This window comes from Bombina bombina, chromosome 1 (genome assembly GCF_027579735.1).
Source record: "Bombina bombina isolate aBomBom1 chromosome 1, aBomBom1.pri, whole genome shotgun sequence".
Classification (NCBI taxonomy): Eukaryota; Metazoa; Chordata; class Amphibia; order Anura; family Bombinatoridae; genus Bombina; species Bombina bombina.
This window is the reverse complement of record NC_069499.1, coordinates 827,142,625-827,160,561: the sequence shown is the minus strand read 5'-3', so window position 1 is coordinate 827,160,561 and position 17,937 is coordinate 827,142,625.

The following is a 17,937-nucleotide window of genomic DNA, read 5'->3' as shown; positions in this document are numbered from 1 at the left end:
ATGTTTTAACTTGAATTCTTTGTTTAAAAAAAAGGTTTGTATAGTTGTTTGTTAAAAAATATGTTGAAAAGTCAATCTTTACTTAATAGAGATCACGGTACTAGTACCCAGGCGACTCATTCATTATGTATACATGGGCAGTTCAGGGCCCCATGGACCTTTAGAGGGGAACCCCCTCACGTCAAGATCAAGAGTTGAACATTATCACTTCGTACAAAGAAAGACTTTACCTTTACTTTACCTTTATCCCACAAGGGTACTTATTTCCTTCAAATTGTATGTTTTGAAAATCGCTCTATTTTTTAACTGTATGTCTGAACTCACAATAAAGCTTGTTGAAGAAAAAAAAATGTAACCCCATTTCCACCACTCCCCCGACATCGTCGCAACTATACTAAAGTTATTAACCCCTATTCCCCCGCACCCCAACATTGCCCACAGTATAATAAAGTTATTAACCCTTATTCCGCAGCTCCCCAACATCGCAGCCACTAAATAAAGTTATTAACCCCTAAACCCCTGGCCTCCCACATAACTACCACTAAATAAACCTATTAACCCCTAAACCACCAGCCCCCCACATCGTCAAAAACTAAATTAAACTATTAACCCCTAAACCTAAAAACCCCTAACTTTATATAAAAATTACAAAATCCCTATCTTAAAATAAATAAAAACTTACCTGTGAAATTAAAAAAACCTAAGTTTAAACTATAAATTAACCTAACATAACTATTATACTAAAATTAAAATAACTACAAATTAAATAAATTAAATTACTCATTAAAAAAACTAACACTATTACAAAATTTAAAAATAAAAAATACTAAATTACAAAAAATAAAACAAAATACTAAATTTACGAAAAATAACAAACAAAATTATCCAAAATAAAAACAATTATAATAAAAATAACAATAATAGCCCTATCAAAATAAAAAGCCCTCCCAAATTAAAAAAAACACTAGCCTACAAATAGCCCTAGGGCATTGCCCTAAAGAAATCAGCTCTTCTCCCTGAAAAAAATATACAAAGACTCCACCAACAGTAAAACCCACCACCCAACCAACCCCCCAAAATAAAACACCCAACTCTAAAAAAAAACTAAGCTCCCCATTGCCCTGAAAAGGGCATTTGTATGTGCATTGCCCTTAAAAGGGCATTCAGCTCTTTTTCTTGCCCTTAAAAGGACATTTAGCTCTTTTAAGAAAAAGCCCAAACCCTAATCTAAAAAAAAACCCACCCCAAAAAAGTTTAAAGAACCTAACCCCCGACGATCCACAGTTTTGAAGTCCATCCATCCTCATCCAGCCGGAGAGAAGTCTTCATCCAGGCGGCCAAATCAGCCAATAGAATTTCAGTAGCTCTCATCCTATTGGCCGATTTGAGCAGCCAATAGGATTTCAGTAGCTCTCATCCTATTGGCTGATTTGAATTTCCAAAATCAAATCAGCCAATAGGAATGCAAGGGACGCCATTTTGAAAAGGCTCCCTTGCATTGAAAATTCAGTATACGGCGGCGACCGTATGAAGAGGATGCTCCGCGCCAGATGTCTTCAGGATGGAGCCGCTTCGCGCCGCCGGGATGAGGATAGAAGATGCTGCCTGAATGAAGATAGAAGACGCTGCCTGGATGGATGAAGACCTCGCCGCCTGGATGAACACTTCTCGCCGCCTGGATGAGGATGGATGTCTGGATTTCAAAAACTGTAAGTGGACCATCGGGGATAGTGTTAGGTTTTTTTTAAACTTTTTTTGGGTGGGTTTTTTTTAGATTAGGGTTTGGGCTTTTCTTAAAAGAGCTAAATGACCTTTTAAGGGCAAGAAAAAGAGCTGAATGCCCTTTTAAGAGTAATGCCTATACAAATGCCCTTTTCAGGGCAATGGATAGCTTAGTTTTTTTTTTTAGAGTTAGGTTTTTTATTTTGGGGGTTGGTTGGGTGGTGGGTTTTACTGTTGGCGGGGTCTTTGTATTTTTTTTTCAGGGAAAAGAGCTGATTTCTTTAGGGCAATGCCCTACAAAAGGCCCTTTTAAGGGCTATTGGTAGTTTATTGTAGGCTAGGTTTTTTTTTTTATTTTGAGCGGGCTTTTTTATTTTGATAGGGCTATTAGATTAGGTGAAATTGTTTTTATTTTAGATAATTTCGTTTGTTATTTTTCGTAATTTAGTATTTTTTTACTTTTTGTAATTTAGTATTTTTCATTTTTTTGTAACTGTAGATTTAATTTTAGTATACTAGTTATGTTAGGTTAATTGTTAGTTTAAACATAGGTTTTTTTTTATTTCACCGGTAAGTTTTTATTTATTTTAAGATAGGGATCTTGTAATTTTAATGTAAAGTTAGGGGGTTGTTGGGTTTAGGGGTTAGGGGTTAATAGGTTTATTTAGTGGCAGTGATGTGGGAGGCCAGAGGTTTAGGGGTTAACAACTTTATTTAATGGTGGCGATGTCGGGGAGCCGCGGAATATGGGTTAATAACTTTATTATAGTGGTGGGAGCGGCAGATTAGGGGCTAATAGATTTATTTTGGTGGCGGCGATGTCAGGGATGGCAGATTAGGGGTTAATAAGTTTATTTAGGTGTCGGCGATGTCGGGGGCAGCAGATTAGAGGTGTTTAGATGTGGGGTTTATGTCAGGGTCTTAGGTTTAATCGTAACTTTTTTTTCCCCATAGACATCAATGGGGTTGCGTTACGTAGCTTTTCATTCCACGATCGCAGGTGTTTTCTAACACTTTATCCCCATTGATGTCTATGGGGAAAGTGTGCACGAGTACTTCAAAGCAGCGCTTGTATTTTGTGCGGTATGGAGCTCATCACCACCATAACGCACGCACAAGGCAGCATTTTCAAAACTCGAAATGGCAGCGCTATGGAGGGTGAAATAACGCAACTTTTGTTGCTTTCGTTTCGCACCCTCTATAGCGTAAAACTTGTAATCTAGGTGTTTATTTTCTTTCAAAAAGATGGTGATAAACTTCTAAGTGCACTTCATCCTTCCCACCTCACTGGTATACTAATCTTTGCCTTTCAGGAGGTGGGTGAAGATTTGAGGCGCTCCAAATTCTTTGTTGAGAGGGGTTCTCAAACTGATTTGAGGCCCATTTTCCCCATCAGAGAGCTGCTACTGAGAGGGGAGACTGAAGTATGAGGCAGTGACACAATTACTCTTAGTGAAGGAGTTAGTCACATGCCTGCCACAGGTGTCCCGGGGACTGCTCCCTTAGAGGCTGAATTATCAAATGTCTGTCGGATCAGGTCCGACAGACATCGCCGAATGCAATACGCTCTCCGTATTCAGCATTGCACCAGCAGCTCTTGTGAGCTGCTGGTGCAACGCTGCCCCCTGCAGACTCGCGGCCAGTCGGCCGCCAGGAGGGGGGTGTCAATCAACCTTTTCGTACTTGATCGGGTTGAATTCCGGCGATGTCTGTCCATCTGCTCAGAGCAGGCGGACAGGGTTATGGAGCAGCGGTCTGAAGACTCGCCAGAATCACTGGCCCTCAAGCTGCATTCGATGGTCTCAAGCTCCTCATGGTCTACTCCTTTTGAGTCGTCAATATACTCCACACTCAAATCCTCTGCTATAATGTGCTCAGCAATGGATGGACAATCTACTGAAATGCTGGTAAGCACACTGGAGTGGGTGCGTCTCAGGTAAGTTTAAGGACACATTTGCACTTACATAGCCCACAGGATATTAGCAAGTACATTTGTTATGTTACATCATATCCAGGGGAGATTAATGTTACAGAGAGTACCACATATTCACTAGACTTTTTAGGTATTTTGTCTAGGTGTCATGTATGGAGGGTTTGAGAACCTTTTAGTGAGACATACACTATTTCTGTTTTTTATTAAACCTCACATATTTCTCTGCGCATTTTTACAATGTATTTATTCTCTTTTATGCTGACTGTAATTTTTTTATTATTTTAGGCGGTATTTCTGCCCACTTCCTGCCAATATGTGTGCTCTGGATATGTTAGCATGCGCACCTGACTTTATTCCTCAGTTATAATTTCCCTACAAATGCACTCATGTCTCTGGATAGTGTGCTATTTTTTTTTGATAGTGTGCTATTTTAATCTACAGTTAGTGCAACCTCTGTATATGTTAGCACAAACCTGACTTTATTACAAAATTACCCTCCATGCTACCGAGCCTCATTCTCTTCTTGGGATAGCGCACTGCTTTATTATATACTCTTGGTAGCAATTAGCTTCTATCTGGCTGCACGGTGGTTAACTTTTCCTACTCTATTCGCCTGTTCCTTTATTCAACTCTGTAAGAGTTATTTAATATAATATTTATGTGTGAGGGGGGAAAAATATTTTTATTATAAATTGATGGCTTATATATTATAAATGTATTTAGTGTGTCTTCCACTGAAAGTCTTTCTATACTTAATTTTACTGTATTTGCTCTAGCTCTCTCTCTCTACTGTTATAAGTCCCTGCTTGCTTATTCTAGTGTGTTTCCAACAATATTTATATTTGTCTCTGTGGTATTAAAAGGACACTGAACCCAAATTGTTTATTTCATGATTCAGATAGAGCAGGCAATTTTAAGAAAATTTCTAATTTACTCCTATTATCATTTTTTTTCTTCATTCTCTTGCTATCTTTATTTGAAAAGCAAGAATGTAAGTTTAGAAGCCAGCCCATTTTTTGGTTCACAACCTGGGTTGTGCTTGCTGATTGGTGGTTAAATGCACCCACCATTAAACAAGTGCTATCCAGGGTCTGAACCAAAAATGGCTGGCTCCTTAGCTTAGATGCCTTCTTTTTCAAATAAAGATAGCAAGAGAACAAAGAAAATTTGATAATAGGAGTAAATTAGAAAGTTGCTTAAAATTGCATGCTCTATCTGAATCATGAAAGAAAACATTTGGGTTTAGTATCCCTTTAAATGTGTCTGTAATTTCCTCTTAACAGCATGCACATAGAGCTGTTACCACTTCTTTAAATTAGAGGGGAGATCCATTGTCCATTTGTTTGCCATTTAAGTGTATACGATGTAATTCTAGTATGGTTTACCTATGCATTCCAAATAGTCATGGGCTGCTATCGCCTCTAAAGGAATCAGTCCTCCATCTGTACATTGCAGGGGAATTATTCAGATGTTGCTCTAGATTTAAAGCTTTTAAGCGCTGCTTCTGAGATGTTGGTTCCCATACCACTTCCAAGTAAGTGCAAAAAAAGTCTCTGAAAAACAACCTTTAGTTGCTTTATCTATGATCTCTGAATCTCTAAGGATCAGATAAGATAAATAGTTTTTTTCAAAAACGTCTTATGAAGTTGAAGTAGTTTTTCACAATCAGGAATCAGTTGCTGATCAGGATATAGTATCCTCCTCTTTTATGTTCAAGCTGGAACATCTTTACACATTAGTAAAGGAGGATTCATATACATTAGGGATTATGAGGAGAAATCCTTTAAACAATTGAATTTCATTTTTATACCTTCTGTTAAAGCTACAGAAGTTTTGAATGTTCCAGAAGCGTTCACAATGATAATTAGCAAACAGCTAAGCCTGGATTTTCTTTTAGTTTATGTTCTTACTGGCTTCCAGTATAGAGCTTTGGGAAACTATACCTAAGGTGGATGGTGCAGTTTCTACTTTTTCTAAACGCATTACTAATGCTTTAGACAATATTACATCCTTTGGACAGAAATTTAGAGTCCCTACTTTATACAAGCGGGTTACATGTTTAAACCAGCTATCAGTGTTGCCTGTGTGACAGTGACTGCTACTCTTTGGTGTAACAATCTTTATGATCAGATCTCAGAAGATGCTATAGATGAAGATTTTCAAATCCATTTTAATCTTCTTAGGTCAGCAAAAGCTTCTATCTGTGATGCTATTGTTGACATAATTAATATTAATGCCAAAACAAATGTTACCTTATAAGTTTTGACTAGAAGAGCTGGTGGCTCAAGTCTTGATCAGCTGACATAGTTTATAAGTCTAGACTTTTGGCTTGTACTTTTGAAAGAAAAGCTCTCCCTGGGCCTGGTCTAGACTCCATAATTTGGTTTGTGGCTGGAGGTAAAGGAGATTTGTCTAGGAAAAGTTTTTGGAAATTTTTGGAGTGTAGGCGCAAATGAATGCTTTTACCCCTGTCTTGTTTATACAGTATCCTTATCTAAGGGGATTATATAAAAGATTTGACACTTGTTTATATAACAAATATATTTATTTGAAAAAACAGATAAATCTCTTTAAAAATTTCTTTTTAAAAAAAAAAAATAATAATAATAGGACTTTGTGACAAATGGTTTACAAGTACTGATTGAGTTTAGACAGGTATGTATTGTAACCAATATGCGAAGTCTATGACTAGTGTTACAAGATTGATGGTATAGGTGTATAGTGACGATATGTTTAATGACAATATGTTCATGTGAAATACGATGAAACAAACTGTGGCCTAGATTTAGAGTTCGGCGGTAAAAGGGCTGTTAACGCTCCGCGGGTTTTTTTCTGGCCGCACCATAAATTTAACTCTGGTATCGAGAGTTCAAACAAATGCTGCGTTAGGCTCCAAAAAAGGAGCGTAGAGCATTTTTACCGCAAATGCAACTCTCGATACCAGAGTTGCTTACGGACGCGGCCGGCATCAAAAACGTGCTCGTGCACGATTCTCCCATAGGAAACAATGGGGCTGTTTGAGCTGAAAAAAAACCTAACACCTGCAAAAAAGCAGCGTTCAGCTCCTAACGCAGCCCCATTGTTTCCTATGGGGAAACACCTCCTAAGTCTGCACCTAACACCCTAACATGTACCCCGAGTCTAAACACCCCTAACCTTACACTTATTAACCCCTAATCTGCCGCCCCCGCTATCGCTGACCCCTGCATTACACTTTTAACCCCTAATCTGCCGCTCCGTAAACCGCCGCCACCTACGTTATCCCTATGTACCCCTAATCTGCTGCCCTAACATCGCCGACCCCTATGTTATATTTATTAACCCCTAATCTGCCCCCCACAACGTCGCCGACACCTACCTACACTTATTAACCCCTAATCTGCCGAGCGGACCTGAGCGCTACTATAATAAAGTTATTAACCCCTAATCCGCCTCACTAACCCTATCATAAATAGTATTAACCCCTAATCTGCCCTCCCTAACATCGCCGACACCTACCTTCAATTATTAACCCCTAATCTGCCGACCGGAGCTCACCGCTATTCTAATAAATGTATTAACCCCTAAAGCTAAGTCTAACCCTAACACTAACACCCCCCTAAGTTAAATATAATTTTTATCTAACGAAATAAATTAACTCTTATTAAATAAATAATTCCTATTTAAAGCTAAATACTTACCTGTAAAATAAATCCTAATATAGCTACAATATAAATTATAATTATATTATACCTATTTTAGGATTAATATTTATTTTACAGGCAACTTTGTAATTATTTTAACCAGGTACAATAGCTATTAAATAGTTAAGAACTATTTAATAGTTACCTAGTTAAAATAATTACAAATTTACCTGTAAAATAAATCCTAACCTAAGATATAATTAAACCTAACACTACCCTATCAATAAAATAATTAAATAAACTACCTACAATTACCTACAATTAACCTATCACTACACTATCAATAAATTAATTAAACACAATTGCTACAAATAAATAAAATTAAATAAACTATCTAAAGTACAAAAAATAAAAAAGAACTAAGTTACAGAAAATAATAAAATATTTACAAACATAAGAAAAATATTACAACAATTTTAAACTAATTACACCTACTCTAAGCCCCCTAATAAAATAACAAAGCCCCCCAAAATAAAAAATTCCCTACCCTATTCTAAAATACAAATATTACAAGCTCTTTTACCTTACCAGCCCTGAACAGGGCCCTTTGCGGGGCATGCCCCAAGAATTTCAGCTCTTTTGCCTGTAAAAAAAAACATACAATACCCCCCCCCCAACATTACAACCCACCACCCACATACCCCTAATCTAACCCAAACCCCCCTTAAATAAACCTAACACTACCCCCCTGATGATCTTCCTACCTTGTCTTCACCATGCCAGGTTCACCGATCCGTCCTGGCTCCAAGATCTTCATCCAACCCAAGCGGGGGCTAGACATCCACTGAAGAAGTCCAGAAGAGGGTCCAAAGTCTTCCTCCTATCCGGCAAGAAGAGGACATCCGGACCGGCAAACATCTTCTCCAAGCGGCATCTTCTATCTTCTTCCATCCGATGACGACCGGCTCCATCTTGAAGACCTCCAGCGCGGATCCATCCTCTTCTTCCGACGACTAGACGACGAATGACGGTTCCTTTAAGGGACGTCATCCAAGATGGCGTCCCTCGAATTCCGATTGGCTGATAGGATTCTATCAGCCAATCGGAATTAAGGTAGGAATTTTCTGATTGGCTGATGGAATCAGCCAATCAGAATATAGTTCAATCCGATTGGCTGATCCAATCAGCCAATCAGATTGAGCTCGCATTCTATTGGCTGTTCCGATCAGCCAATAGAATGCGAGCTCAATCTGATTGGCTGATTGGATCAGCCAATCAGATTGAGCTCGCATTCTATTGGATTGGATCAGCCAATCAGATTGAGCTCGCATTCTATTGGCTGTTCCGATCAGCCAATAGAATGCGAGCTCAATCTGATTGGCTGATTGGATCAGCCAATCGGATTGAACTATATTCTGATTGGCTGATTCCATCAGCCAATCAGAAAATTCCTACCTTAATTCCGATTGGCTGATAGAATCCTATCAGCCAATCGGAATTCGAGGGACGCCATCTTGGATGACGTCCCTTAAAGGAACCGTCATTCGTCGTCTAGTCGTCGGAAGAAGAGGATGGATCCGCGCTGGAGGTCTTCAAGATGGAGCCGGTCGTCATCGGATGGAAGAAGATAGAAGATGCCGCTTGGAGAAGATGTTTGCCGGTCCGGATGTCCTCTTCTTGCCGGATAGGAGGAAGACTTTGGACCCTCTTCTGGACTTCTTCAGTGGATGTCTAGCCCCCGCTTGGGTTGGATGAAGATCTTGGAGCCAGGACGGATCGGTGAACCTGGCATGGTGAAGACAAGGTAGGAAGATCATCAGGGGGGTAGTGTTAGGTTTATTTAAGGGGGGTTTGGGTTAGATTAGGGGTATGTGGGTGGTGGGTTGTAATGTTGGGGGGGGGTATTGTATGTTTTTTTTTACAGGCAAAAGAGCTGAAATTCTTGGGGCATGCCCCGCAAAGGGCCCTGTTCAGGGCTGGTAAGGTAAAAGAGCTTGTAATATTTGTATTTTAGAATAGGGTAGGGAATTTTTTATTTTGGGGGGCTTTGTTATTTTATTAGGGGGCTTAGAGTAGGTGTAATTAGTTTAAAATTGTTGTAATATTTTTCTTATGTTTGTAAATATTTTATTATTTTCTGTAACTTAGTTCTTTTTTATTTTTTGTACTTTAGATAGTTTATTTAATTTTATTTATTTGTAGCAATTGTGTTTAATTAATTTATTGATAGTGTAGTGTTAGGTTAATTGTAGGTAATTGTAGGTAGTTTATTTAATTATTTTATTGATAGGGTAGTGTTAGGTTTAATTATATCTTAGGTTAGGATTTATTTTGCAGGTAAATTTGTAATTATTTTAACTAGGTAACTATTAAATAGTTCTTAACTATTTAATAGCTATTGTACCTGGTTAAAATAATTACAAAGTTGCCTGTAAAATAAATATTAATCCTAAAATAGCTATAATATAATTATAATTTATATTGTAGCTATATTAGGATTTATTTTACAGGTAAGTATTTAGCTTTAAATAGGAATTATTTATTTAATAAGAGTTAATTTATTTCGTTAGATAAAAATTATATTTAACTTAGGGGGGTGTTAGTGTTAGGGTTAGACTTAGCTTTAGGGGTTAATACATTTATTAGAATAGCGGTGAGCTCCGGTCGGCAGATTAGGGGTTAATAATTGAAGGTAGGTGTCGGCGATGTTAGGGAGGGCAGATTAGGGGTTAATACTATTTATGATAGGGTTAGTGAGGCGGATTAGGGGTTAATAACTTTATTATAGTAGCGCTCAGGTCCGCTCGGCAGATTAGGGGTTAATAAGTGTAGGTAGGTGTCGGCGACGTTGTGGGGGGCAGATTAGGGGTTAATAAATATAACATAGGGGTCGGCGATGTTAGGGGTAGCAGATTAGGGGTACATAGGGATAACGTAGGTGGCGGCGATTTGCGGTCGGAAGATTAGGGGTTAATTATTTTAAGTAGCTTGCGGCGACGTTGTGGGGGGCAAGTTAGGGGTTAATAGATATAATACAGGGGTCGGCGGTGTTAGGGGCAGCAGATTAGGGGTACATAAGTATAACGTAGGTGGCGGTCGGCAGATTAGGGGTTAAAAATTTTAATCGAGTGGCGGCGATGTGGGGGGACCTCGGTTTAGGGGTACATAGGTAGTTTATGGGTGTTAGTGTACTTTAGGGTACAGTAGTTAAGAGCTTTATAAACCGGCGTTAGCCAGAAAGCTCTTAACTCCTGCTATTTTCAGGCGGCTGGAATCTTGTCGTTAGAGCTCTAACGCTCACTGCAGAAACGACTCTAAATACCAGCGTTAGAAAGATCCCATTGAAAAGATAGGCTACGCAAATGGCGTAGGGGGATCTGCGGTATGGAAAAGTCGCGGCTGAAAAGTGAGCGTTAGACCCTTTAATCACTGACTCCAAATACCAGCGGGCGCCCAAAACCAGCGTTAGGAGCCTCTAACGCTGGTTTTGACGGCTACCGCCGAACTCTAAATCTAGGCCTGTGTGTTTGAAAATGTTTTAAATATAGGACTCGTTTGAGTGTTGTACCTAGTACATTGAAAACCTAGTACACAGTCTAAAAAAGTCGAATATACAGTTGAAGGGATCTTTATGCTTGTAGAGTTTTTGCTATTACTAAGATTTCTAGTGGTACTATATATATATAGGGAGAAATATTCTTGGTCTAGATGTTTGTTCCTGGTATCAACAATTATTAGCTTTCACACAAATCACTGTCATATGAAAAAGAAAAGTGTTTGAACATTTGTTGCTTAAAATCCTACAAATATTTCATAAAACATATATTGCTAAAAATGTATATTTACGGTAAAAAACTGTATTGCTGCAATTTAAACTTGCTAATAGTCGGCCGACTAGTGTATGACAATTTGAGTTGCACAGGAATTTTGTATTCGTTGGTAACCCAGTTTCAATAATAAAAGAAAAACCACCGGTGGATTTAGGGCTGTGAAAAAATGAAAAAATGTCAAAATGTCAAAATGACATGTTGTTTAAAAGTCGTTTTCTTAAAAGCTTTTTTGGATAATTTGTGTCGGTTTATTTTTGCACCAGTATCCTTGATTATTTAACACTGTCAATATGTGTTGAGATAAGGACTATATCGTGGTCCCTTATTTACCAAAGCTCTACGGTCTAAGGAGGTATTTGAGTAAGGAGCGTTGGGACTTACTTTACTCCTAACCGATTCTGGAGCCTGGTTTGAGTTGTTGCTCTCTGTTTTTTCTCTGGAGGATGTCGGGTCCCGCTGGCTGTGTGCAGCTCCGTGTCCCTCTGATGTGGGTAGTCTTTGTAGCGGTCTGCTGGTATAATCTGAAGTGCTGGAGTTGATACAGATTGGAAGCCAAGATTTATATATCGGAGAGCAAACACCTGAGTGGAAGAACTTTGAGGCAAGTCCAATTACCAGGCTGTTAGCATTGTATGTGATCATGAATCCATTCTAGAAGAGGACTTTTCCTCTTGAAAAGAAGTCTAAAGAAAAGAACAGAGCTAATAGTCACTTCTGTCAATCGGGGAACTATAGAGATCTTCCTCCAATTCAAAAACAAGATTCTTCCAGTTCATCCTGGAAGTTAAACCCCTGTGTCTTTTCACAGTTAGACTGTGCTAGTTCACATGTGTCATATAGATAACATTGTGCTCACTCCCGTGAAGTTATTTAGGAGTCTTCACTGATTGACTACACTGCATGTCTGTCAAATGCACTTAGATAAGGAGGCTGTCTGCAAAGGCTTAGATACAAAGTAATCACAGAGGTAAAAAGCATATTAATATAACTGTGTTGGTTATGCAAAAACGGGGAATGGGTAATAAAGGGATTATCTATCTTTTTAAATAAGAAAAAATTTGGTGTAGACTGTCCCTTTAATTAGGTTTATTGCGATATTGGGGGTTGGCGGTTTAGGGGTTAATTAGGTTTATTGCGATGTGGGGGTTTGTCGGTTTAGGGGTTAATAGGTTAATTAGGTTTATTGAGATGTGAGGGTTGGGGGTTAAGGGGTTAATATTTTAATTATGTTATTTGCGGATTAGGGGTTAATTACTTTAATATTTTGTGATGTGGGGGTTTGCGGTTTAGTTGTTTGTTAATACTTCGTGCTGGAGGTTAGGTTTTTTTTGTTATACTTTGTGCGGGCGGATACGTTTTTTTTGTTATACTTTGTACGGGCGGGTAGTTTTTTTTTTGTTATACTTTGTGTGGCGGTTACGTGTTTTTTATTTATTTCTTGTGGGCGGTTGCGTGTTTTTTCAATATTTCGTGCAGGCAGTTGCGTTGGCTTCAGGTATGCCTACGCTGCCTCCAGGTGGATTCCGAAAATGGCAGGGTGGTGAAAGAATCTACCTTTGCTGCATCCAGGTGTATTCTTTTGGCTGTGCACGCAGCCAACATTCTTTTGGCTGCCTCGCGCAGCCAACATTCCTTTGAGGATGCGTGCGCAACTGACGACACCGACGGACGCATTACAAACGCGATTATAGTGTATATATGTATTACTTTCAACTTGTAATACACACATTAACCTGCCTGCGTTACAAGTTTACTTTCAGTGGTATTAGCGCTCGAGCAGTAGTGTTAAATACCACTCCACTTGTAAGGCAGAGCATACATCACTCCAGAGAACACGTTTACACTACCCCAGTCAACACTTAGGCCTAGATTTGGAGTTTGGCGGTAAAAGGGCTGTTAACGCTCCGCGGGCTTTTTTCTGGCCGCACCATAAAATTAACTCTGGTATCGAGAGTTCAAACAAATGCTGCGTTAGGCTCCAAAAAAGGAGCGTAGAGCATTTTTACCGCAAATGCAACTCTCGATACCAGAGTTGCTTACGGACGCGGCCGACCTCAAAAACGTGCTCGTGCACGATTCTCCAATAGGAAACAATGGGGCTGTTTGAGCTGAAAAAAAACCTAACACCTGCAAAAAAGCAGCGTTCAGCTCTTAACGCAGCCCCATTGTTTCCTATGGGGAAACACTTCCTACGTCTGCACCTAACACTCTAACATGTACCCCGAGTCTAAACACCCCTAACCTTACACTTATTAACCCCTAATCTGCCGCCCCCGCTATCGCTGACCCCTGCATATTTTTTTTAACCCCTAATCTGCCGCTCCGTAAACCGCCGCAACCTACGTTATCCCTATGTACCCCTAATCTGCTGCCCTAACATCGCCGACCCCTATATTATATTTATTAACCCCTAATCTGCCCCCCTCAACGTCGCCGACACCTGCCTACACTTATTAACCCCTAATCTGCCGAGCGGACCTGAGCGCTACTATAATAAAGTTATTAACCCCTAATCCGCCTCACTAACCCTATCATAAATAGTATTAACCCCTAATCTGCCCTCCCTAACATCGCCGACACCTACCTTCAATTATTAACCCCTAATCTGCCGAGCGGACCTCACCGCTATTCTAATAAATGTATTAACCCCTAAAGCTAAGTCTAACCCTAACACTAACACCCCCCTAACTTAAATATAATTTACATCTAACGAAATAAATTAACTCTTATTAAATAAATGATTCCTATTTAAAGCTAAATACTTACCTGTAAAATAAATCCTAATATAGCTACAATATAAATTATAATTATATTATAGCTATTTTAGGATTAATATTTATTTTACAGGCAACTTGGTATTTATTTTAACTAGTTACAATAGCTATTAAATAGTTAAGAACTATTTAATAGCTAAAATAGTTAAAATAATAACAAATTTACCTGTAAATTAATCCTAACCTAAGATATAATTAAACCTAACACTACCCTATCAATAAAATAATTAAATAAACTACCTACAATTACCTACAATTAACCTAACACTACACTATCAATAAATTAATTAAACACAATTGCTACAAATAAATACAATTAAACAAACTATCTAAAGTACAAAAAATAAAAAAGAACTAAGTTACAAAAAATAAAAAATTATTTACAAACATAAGAAAAATATTACAACAATTTTAAACTAATTACACCTACTCTAAGCCCCCTAATAAAATAACAAAGCCCCCCAAAATAAAAAATTCCCTACCCTATTCTAAATTAAAAAAGTTACAAGCTCTTTTACCTTACCAGCCCTGAACAGGGCCCTTTGCGGGGCATGCCCCAAGAATTTCAGCTCTTTTGCCTGTAAAAGAATAAATACAATACCCCCCCCCCAACATTACAACCCACCACCCACATACCCCTAATCTAACCCAAACCCCCCTTAAATAAACCTAACACTAAGCCCCTGAAGATCTTCCTACCTTGTCTTCACCATCCAGGTATCACCGATCCGTCCTGGCTCCAACATCTTCATCCAACCCAAGCGGGGGTTGGCGATCCATAATCCGGTGCTGAAGAGGTCCAGAAGAGGCTCCAAAGTCTTCCTCCTATCCGGCAAGAAGAGGACATCCGGACCGGCAAACATCTTCTCCAAGCGGCATCTTCGATCTTCTTCCATCCGGAGCGAAGCGGCAGGATCCTGAAGACCTCCAGCGCGGAACATCCATCCGGACCGATGACTGAACGACGAATGACTGTTCCTTTTAGGGACGTCATCCAAGATGGCGTCCCTCGAATTCCGATTGGCTGATAGGATTCTATCAGCCAATCGGAATTAAGGTAGGAATTTTCTTATTGGCTGATGGAATCAGCCAATCAGAATCAAGTTCAATCCGATTGGCTGATCCAATCAGCCAATCAGATTGAGCTCGCATTCTATTGGCTGTTCCGATCAGCCAATAGAATGCGAGCTCAATCTGATTGGCTGATTGGATCGGCCAATCGGATTGAACTTGATTCTGATTGGCTGATTCCATCAGCCAATCAGAAAATTCCTACCTTAATTCCGATTGGCTGATAGAATCCTATCAGCCAATCGGAATTCGAGGGACGCCATCTTGGATGACGTCCCTTAAAGGAACAGTCATTCGTCGTTCAGTCGTCGGGCCGGATGGATGTTCCGCGCTGGAGGTCTTCAGGATCCTGCCGCTTCGCTCCGGATGGAAGAAGATCGAAGATGCCGCTTGGAGAAGATGTTTGCCGGTCCGGATGTCCTCTTCTTGCCGGATAGGAGGAAGACTTTGGAGCCTCTTCTGGACCTCTTCAGCACCGGATTATGGATCGCCAACCCCCGCTTGGGTTGGATGAAGATGTTGGAGCCAGGACGGATCGGTGATACCTGGATGGTGAAGACAAGGTAGGAAGATCTTCAGGGGCTTAGTGTTAGGTTTATTTAAGGGGGGTTTGGGTTAGATTAGGGGTATGTGGGTGGTGGGTTGTAATGTTGGGGGGGGGGTATTGTATTTATTCTTTTACAGGCAAAAGAGCTGAAATTCTTGGGGCATGCCCCGCAAAGGGCCCTGTTCAGGGCTGGTAAGGTATAAGAGCTTGTAACTTTTTTAATTTAGAATAGGGTAGGGAATTTTTTTATTTTGGGGGGCTTTGTTATTTTATTAGGGGGCTTAGAGTAGGTGTAATTAGTTTAAAATTGTTGTAATATTTTTCTTATGTTTGTAAATATTTTTTTATTTTTTGTAACTTAGTTCTTTTTTATTTTTTGTACTTTAGATAGTTTATTTAATTGTATTTATTTGTAGCAATTGTGTTTAATTAATTTATTGATAGTGTAGTGTTAGGTTAATTGTAGGTAATTGTAGGTAGTTTATTTAATTATTTTATTGATAGGGTAGTGTTAGGTTTAATTATATCTTAGGTTAGGATTTATTTTACAGGTAAATTTGTTATTATTTTAACTATTTTAGCTATTAAATAGTTCTTAACTATTTAATAGCTATTGTACCTGGTTAAAATAATTACAAAGTTGCCTGTAAAATAAATATTAATCCTAAAATAGCTATAATATAATTATAATTTATATTGTAGCTATATTAGGATTTATTTTACAGGTAAGTATTTATCTTTAAATAGGAATCATTTATTTAATAAGAGTTAATTTATTTCGTTAGATGTAAATTATATTTAAGTTATGGGGGTGTTAGTGTTAGGGTTAGACTTAGCGTTAGGGGTTAATACATTTATTAGAATAGCGGTGAGGTCCGCTCGGCAGATTAGGGGTTAATAATTGAAGTTAGGTGTCGGCGATGTTAGGGAGGGCAGATTAGGGGGTTAATACTATTTATGATAGGGTTAGTGAGGCGGGTTAGGGGTTAATAACTTTATTATAGTAGCGCTCAGGTCCGCTCGGCAGATTAGGGGTTAATAAGTGTAGGCAGGTGTCGGCGACGTTGAGGGGGGCAGATTAGGGGTTAATAAATATAATATAGGGGTCGGCGGTGTTAGGGGTAGCAGATTAGGGGTACATAGGGATAACGTAGGTGGCGGCGCTTTGCGGTCGGAAGATTAGGGGTTAATTATTTTAAGTAGCTGGCGGCGATGTTGTGGGGGGCAGGTTAGGGGTTAATAAATATAATACAGGGGTCGGCGGGGTTAGGGGCAGCAGATTAGGGGTACATAAGTATAACGTAGGTGGCGGTCGGCAGATTAGGGGTTAAAAATTTTAATCGAGTGGCGGCGATGTGGGGGGGCCTCGGTTTAGGGGTACATAGGTAGTTTATGGGTGTTAGTGTACTTTAGGGTACAGTAGTTAAGAGCTTTATGAACCGGCGTTAGCCAGAAAGCTCTTAACTCCTGCTATTTTCAGGCGGCTGGAATATTGTCGTTAGAGCTCTAACGCTCACTTCAGAAACGACTCTAAATACCAGCGTTAGAAAGATCCCATTGAAAAGATAGGCTACGCAAATGGCGTAGGGGGATCTGCGGTATGGAAAAGTCGCGGCTGAAAAGTGAGCGTTAGACCCTTTAATCACTGACTCCAAATATCAGCGGGCGGCCAAAACCAGCGTTAGGAGCCTCTAACGCTGGTTTTGACGGCTACCGCCGAACTCCAAATCTAGGCCACAGTGTTGTGCATATTAATGTGAGGCTTGTGTACAGCTGCTCAGCCATAGAAACCTATTTCATGAACCTCCTGATGCACAGTTCTTGTGCTGATGTTGCTTCCAGAGTCAGTTTGGAACTCTGTAGTGAGTGATGCTTTAAATGATAGGCAATTTTCACCCTCTACAAGCTTCAGCCCTCAACAGCCCCACTTGTGAGTGTTTAAGATCAACCACTACATGACTGGGCTGTAGTTATGCCTAAAGGCTTCCACTTCACAATATTAGCACTCTCCCCTCTCCCTCTATAAATGACTGTTAATTGCCATAACAATGACAATATAGCCTACCTATTGTATTTACTATATGGGGTTATAAAGGCTCCAAATATCCCCTAGTATTTAAGACAGTGTGCCCCACATACAAAATATTTTTCATATGAAAGAGAGGACTGCACTTTTCAAATTAAGCATATCATACCCTTGTAGGTAGTGGTGAAAGTCATATGAATTGCTATAACCTGTCTAGGTGACTTTTAGGCTGCAATGTACTCCATTTATGCAATAAAGCAGCGCACTTATCAGCAACCTCACCACAGAGATATATCATAGAACTACTGAAGTAGTTTCCCACTATTCAAATCTGTGGTTTATTGTCCTTATCATTTTCAGTTGCTCATTACAGTAATAAGAAATTCCTGTCAACAAACTAACCTCTTTTTC